Source organism: Hemibagrus wyckioides, linkage group LG28, assembly GCF_019097595.1.
Source record: "Hemibagrus wyckioides isolate EC202008001 linkage group LG28, SWU_Hwy_1.0, whole genome shotgun sequence".
NCBI lineage: Eukaryota > Metazoa > Chordata > Actinopteri > Siluriformes > Bagridae > Hemibagrus > Hemibagrus wyckioides.
In genome coordinates, this window is record NC_080737.1 from 9,409,161 (window position 1) to 9,415,521 (window position 6,361).

Consider the following 6,361-nt stretch of genomic DNA (forward strand, 5'->3'; position numbering starts at 1 on the left):
GTTGCTTCATTGTGTTTGGTGTTGCGTGAGCATAAGGTTAAGTTGAAATCCCAGCACCAGGAAGCTATAGCTGTTACCACATTAAACAATGCCTTAAATCTTTCCTCAAGCCAAATGTGTGTCCTTTTTTTTTAGTTAATTGTAACTGTCATTGTCCAGATTTGAGCATCAGTAGTAGTTGAGAGGGTACTAAACATGCATTAAATAGATTAACTTCTTATTCGTTGTTCTGCCTTTTTAGCAGAGACATATGAAATAAACTAGAAATGAAAAAGGAAGTGTTGTTGTCTGGCTAGCTGGTCTTGCTCTTTCAGCTAGCTAATGGCATCCCTGAATATGCTTCTGTAATGATCTCTGTAAAGTACTGATATGGTCACAGGTTGTTTGTGTAATTTCCAACCTGTTATCTTGACTATTTCAGAAATTTGGCCATCCATCCGTTTTCTGTAGGGGAACTTGGAGTGCAAGGCACAGGACACTCTGGTACAATAGTACATCACAGTATAATCACAAACACTGTCACACACCTATTCACTCAATACAAGTGATTTAGAGATACCATTCAGTCAATGGAGGAAACTCCGGGGGGAAATTCCTACAGCACAAGGAGAACATACAAAGTCCACACACTGGGCAAAGTCAGGAATCAGACCCCGAATCCTAGGGGTGTGAGGCAAACACTTTCTCCACTATGATTTGTCTCCACTGTCCCAGCCATTATTGTTGCTGACTAAGAACTTGCTCCCTGAAGCCTATACTTTTAGCTGCTTTATTCTAATAGGGCCTAAAAATTATATTATTAGAATATTTGCACATATTATCTTTCAGCTGGCTTAAAGGCTTGAGGTTTAAAGCATCATTACTTTTTTATTCTGCATGACTGATCAGAACATTGTAATAAAGTCATCCATCCATCCATTGTCTATACCCGCTTATTCCTAATTAGGGTCACGGGGATCTGCTGGAGCCTATCCCAGCACACATAGGGCAAAAGGCAGGGGTACACCCTGGATAGGTCACCAGTCCATCGCAGGGCCACACATATGGACAGACAACCTCACTCACAGGCAATTTAGAATTACCAATCAAATTGATGTACATGTTTTTGGACTGTGGGAGGAAACTGGAATACCTGGAGTAAACCCACGCAGACACAAAGAGAACATCCAAACTCCACACAGAAAGGCCCCTGTCTGTTCGAACCCGGGACTCGAACCCAGGACCTTCTTGCTGTGAGGCAACAGTGCTAACCACTCTTCCCGTAATGAAGTCATATTTTATTTATTTAAAAGACAACTTAAATAAAAATGATTTAGTTATACTTTCTTACTTATACTTTCTTTCGAGGTCTAGGTAAATCTAGCTCTTCTACCTGAGCTTGCTAGTGAACAGCTTAGCTGGCTGAACAATATTCATTTTGTTGACCTGATTTTGGAAATGCCTATGATGCTCTTATGTATGAGGAAAGCCTGAGAGTTAAACAGGAGGCCAGTCTAACAAATGAAAAGAATGAAACAGGACACACACACACACACACAATTCAATTGTGCTTCCTCTGTTTTAAAAACCACCAGAGAACCAACACTGTACTGAGAGTACACATAGTTAATTTTATCACTACCACCCCTGCTTCCTGTGTTTTATATATATATATAGTATTTGATGAGACCCTGTGTCAACCTTAACATTCATAGTAATAACTATTTCCTGGTCACAGGTTTTTTGTTTGTTTGCTTGTTTTTGTTTTTTAATAGACAGGCAGGTGGGTACAAACCAGTATACTGTATGAATGAGAAGATGTCCAGAGCACATCATCGTCCAGATTCAGAGCCTGATATCACTCACAGCTATGCTGACCCTGCTGCCATTTCTACATCTGGGGTTTTCCAGTGTTTTCCAGTGTTTATGTGGACATAGTGGTAGTTTGTTGGGGTTTTTTTAATAGACGTTGCAGATACAGATAACAGTATTGTATTACTGTGTATTACACCTGTATTATGTATACCGTATACATGTTAGAAAAACATGATGTAAACATTACAAGCACAAAAGCTTTATATTTGACTTCATATCCAGTATTTGTTCATGCTCACTTTGCATCTCCAAAGTTCTCTAGCAATTCTGAGTGACTACCTCAATCTTTGAGCTGTATTTATAATCATACAGATATTAAAACCACAATCTTTGTGTATCGTTTGTAAAAAATCTGACCCTTTGAACCTCAGTTAAGGCAAAATGTTACTCCAAAGATGAATTTCTTGCACTTCTGCTGTTATTTCCGTGCATCTTCTTTAAATATCCGTGTGGTGCTTCTAAAAAGAGGATCTGTTCGCGAGTTTCTGTTCTGTTTTGAAAGTTTGGAGTTTTCCTTCCTGAGTTTGCTTTCCTACATGCGATGAACACGAACAATGCGAATTGGAAGAACAATAAACAGTGCGTTAGTTGTTGATTGTTTATGCAATTAAGCATTCAGACATATGCTCACTAGTATAATAATGAGCATCTGTGTGTGTGTGGTGTTTGTTACATACTGAGTTTCCTTGTTCCATTTTCCAACCCCTCTAAGGACCTCGAACAGAGGAAGAGGTGAGAAGAGTAAAAGAAACAGGTGACGAGTGAGGGAGAGAGAGGGAGAGAGAGGGAGAGAGAGAGAGTTCTTTATTTAATATATGCAGTGATGAGAGTGGGACAGAACCCCATAATGCTTGACTCCTAACTTTGTGTATTTAGAGTTCCTACAATAGCTTCACTCATTCAATGCAAAATGAAATGAAATCGCACTCAAACACCTATTCACACACACCTAGACTCAATCTCCACTGCACACACACACACACACACACACACACACACAGACACCTGGACACCACAACACCTATTTACACACACACACACACACACACACACACTTGGACACCACTACACTTATTTACACACACACAGACACCTGGACACCACACCTATTTACACACACACACACACACACACACTTGGACACCACTACACTTATTTACACACACACAGACACCTGGACACCACAACACCTATTTACACACACACACTTGGACACCACTACACTTATTTACACACACACATACCTGGACACCACTACACCTATTTACATACACGCACACACACACACACACACACTTGGACACCACTACACTTATTTGCACACACACACACACATCTGGACACCAATACACATATTTACACACACATATACACACACACATCTTGACACCAATACACATATTAACACACACCTGGACACCACTACATCTATTTACACACATGTATCTGGACACCAATACACATATTTATACACACACACACACCTGGGCCGCACTACACATATTTACAGTCACACACACACAAATATCTGGACACCAATATACACATTTAAACACTCAGATACTCAAACACATACATACATATCTGGACACTACTACACCATTGTACACACACACACATACACACACAGTATCTGCTCAGCTGTACTCTGCTCTACTTTTCATTCTGCTGGATTTGACTCTTGTCTTTCAACCTTATTTATCTCTAGGATCTGTTTTGGTGCTTGCAAGTCATTTCAATAAACACATATTCAAATAAACTGTCGTTGTCTCTGCCACCTGACAATCACTGTGACACTATTGTAGGCGACTCTTTCAGGGAATTGAATTTACTACTAATTCTATATGGAAAATTATGGAAGAATATTGCACCATTTAATTCAATTCAGTTTTATTTGAACAGCCCTTTTAACAATGTCTCAAAGTGGCTTTATATAAAGTGATATAGCGATTCAGAAAAAATGTACAAAGTTTAGAATTTAATACAAAGTTACAAATTACAAAGTTTAGTATTTATCCCGAATGAGCAAAGCCAGATGCAGCAGTGGTGAGGAAAAACTCCCTGAGACGATATGAGGAAGAAACCTTGACAGGAACCAGATGCAGAAGGGAACACATCCTCATCTGGGTGACATGGGAGAGTGATTATAAATAATGTCCTTTCTAACGTTGTAGATTATAGAATATTGAATTAGATAATATAATACAGTCTTCATTTACTTCATTTACAGAATTTACAGCCAAAGCACCTTCAGTTGTTGCCTAAAATTGTTCCATTTTAACACAAATTCTTCATTTGCATTTCTGTCAAAACCAGAACAGACTCCAGAACAGACTGTGACAGCTATGCAAATGTAAAGCATATTTTAAAGCTAAAAACTTTATCTTATCATCACTATATAAACAGTACTGATGCAAACATGGCATGTGTAGAGATCATGGCTTTAAGATGACTGGCTTATTGTTTTCTCCACTTATTAATCACTAGAAAATAATCAACTCTTATTTTTTTATTTTTATTATTTTGTTCTGTTACGCTCAGGACAAATTAGTTGAACATCTCTGTGTAGTTATAAATCTGTAATCTTGGATGCTTTCACACCGTCACAGATCTGCCGTTACATCTGTCAGCTGACAGCAAGGAATTAGTGTCTAATGAACTCAGAAACTACACTGTCCTCGTGGGCCAATGATTGCTGTTGTAGAAAGGACATTAATCAGTTACAGTTACATTATTTACTGTCCAGTGTCACCCAAATGAGGATGGGTTCCCTTCTGAGCCTGGTTCCTCTCAAGGTGTCTTCCTCATATCATCTCAGGGAGTTTTTCCTTGCCACCGTCACTGCAGGCTCGCTCATTAGGGATAAAATAGGGATAAAATAGTTTAATAATTTAATTTAATAATTTTTCTCTCTCCTTTCTCTGTTTCTCTACTTTTGTAAAGCAGCTTTGAGACAATGTCCATTGTAAAAGATGCTATACAAATACATTGAATTGAACTGAATATTATATAAAAGCAAAACTAAATCCAGCACATTCGTTGCTGTTTAGAAACTTGCTTGGTGTAGACATGTTGTATTACTCTACTTTTAGTAAATGATTTATTTCGACTCAAACAGAGCAGAAAAGTTCATAGAAATTGTGAGTATTATGAATGATGATCTTATATGATGTACAGGGCTGCTACAGAGAAAATCAACTTAGGTTTAGTATTTATTTGTGTTGACAGTGGTTTCTGCTGCAACGAACATCAGAAGATTTCAAATGAGTCAAATTTGGTTCCATGCTGATGATGATAATGTTAAACAACAGAGAAACATATTCAACACACTCAAGTACTGCGTTTACTGTAATAACAGTTCTGCACTCAAGTTTCCATCAGTGTACATTTACAAGATAGACTTCATTTTAAAACCAGAATAACTTTCCTGCTTTGATATGGCTCGTGTTTTGAATATGGATTAATAATTAAGATTAATTGGTTCAGTTTTAAAACATTACATGATTCAGTGGTGGATTTTGTGTGCATTTATGTGTTTTTGTGTGTCAAAGTAATTGATGTTTCCCATGCAAAGCCTGAAAAAAAAAAAAAAAAAGAATAAATATGTCTCCCTTTTCCAGTTGCCCAAGTTTACTGGGCTAGGTCTTTTGTTTGGTTTCTGAGGTGTAGTTGGACTTGCTGAAACGTGTAAACCTTGGTTAATGATACTTATGCAATGAATACTTAAGCTCTGAATCAGATGGCTACAGTATATTACTAGCAGTAACATGCTGCCTCCTGTAGTTAAGTCTATCTATCTATCTATCTATCTATCTATCTATCTATCTATCTATCTATCTATCTATCTATCTATCTATCTATCTATCATCCCGGAAATATTGCTAAGACAAAATATTGCAGAAAAACTAGTTCATGCTTTTGTTACCTCTAGGTTGGATTATTGTAATGCCTTACTGTCTGGATGTTCCAGTAGGAGCATAAACAAGCTCCAGTTAGTCCAGAACACAGCAGCTAGAGTCCTAACTAGAACCAGAAGATATAAACACATCACTTCTATCCTAGCCACACTGCATTGGCTCCCAGTAAAAATTCAAACTGATTATAAAATACTATTACTGACCAATAAGGCACTGAATGGTCTCGCTGACTGTGAAGTGGTTAAAATGTTTGCTGAACCCTGTAAGCCCTGGTTAATGATATTTATGCAATAAGCTCTGAATCAGACAGCTACAGTATACTACTAGCAGTAACGTGCTGCCCCCTGCAGGTAAGCGTAGGGAATGCACGTTTTCTTGTCGTTCAAAAAATAAATAAATAAATAAATAAATAAATAAAAGTCACGGCAAAAACTACACAAACTATTGCTTCAGTCATATAATGATGGTCTGATTTCTCTCTTGAATGTTGAATTTTGTTGTTGCTGGAACTCTATTGTTTGATGAGTGAGTGAGTATTCTTATACGTAGCAAAATACATAGGATCGTATCACGCTTAGAGTTGTTTCCCG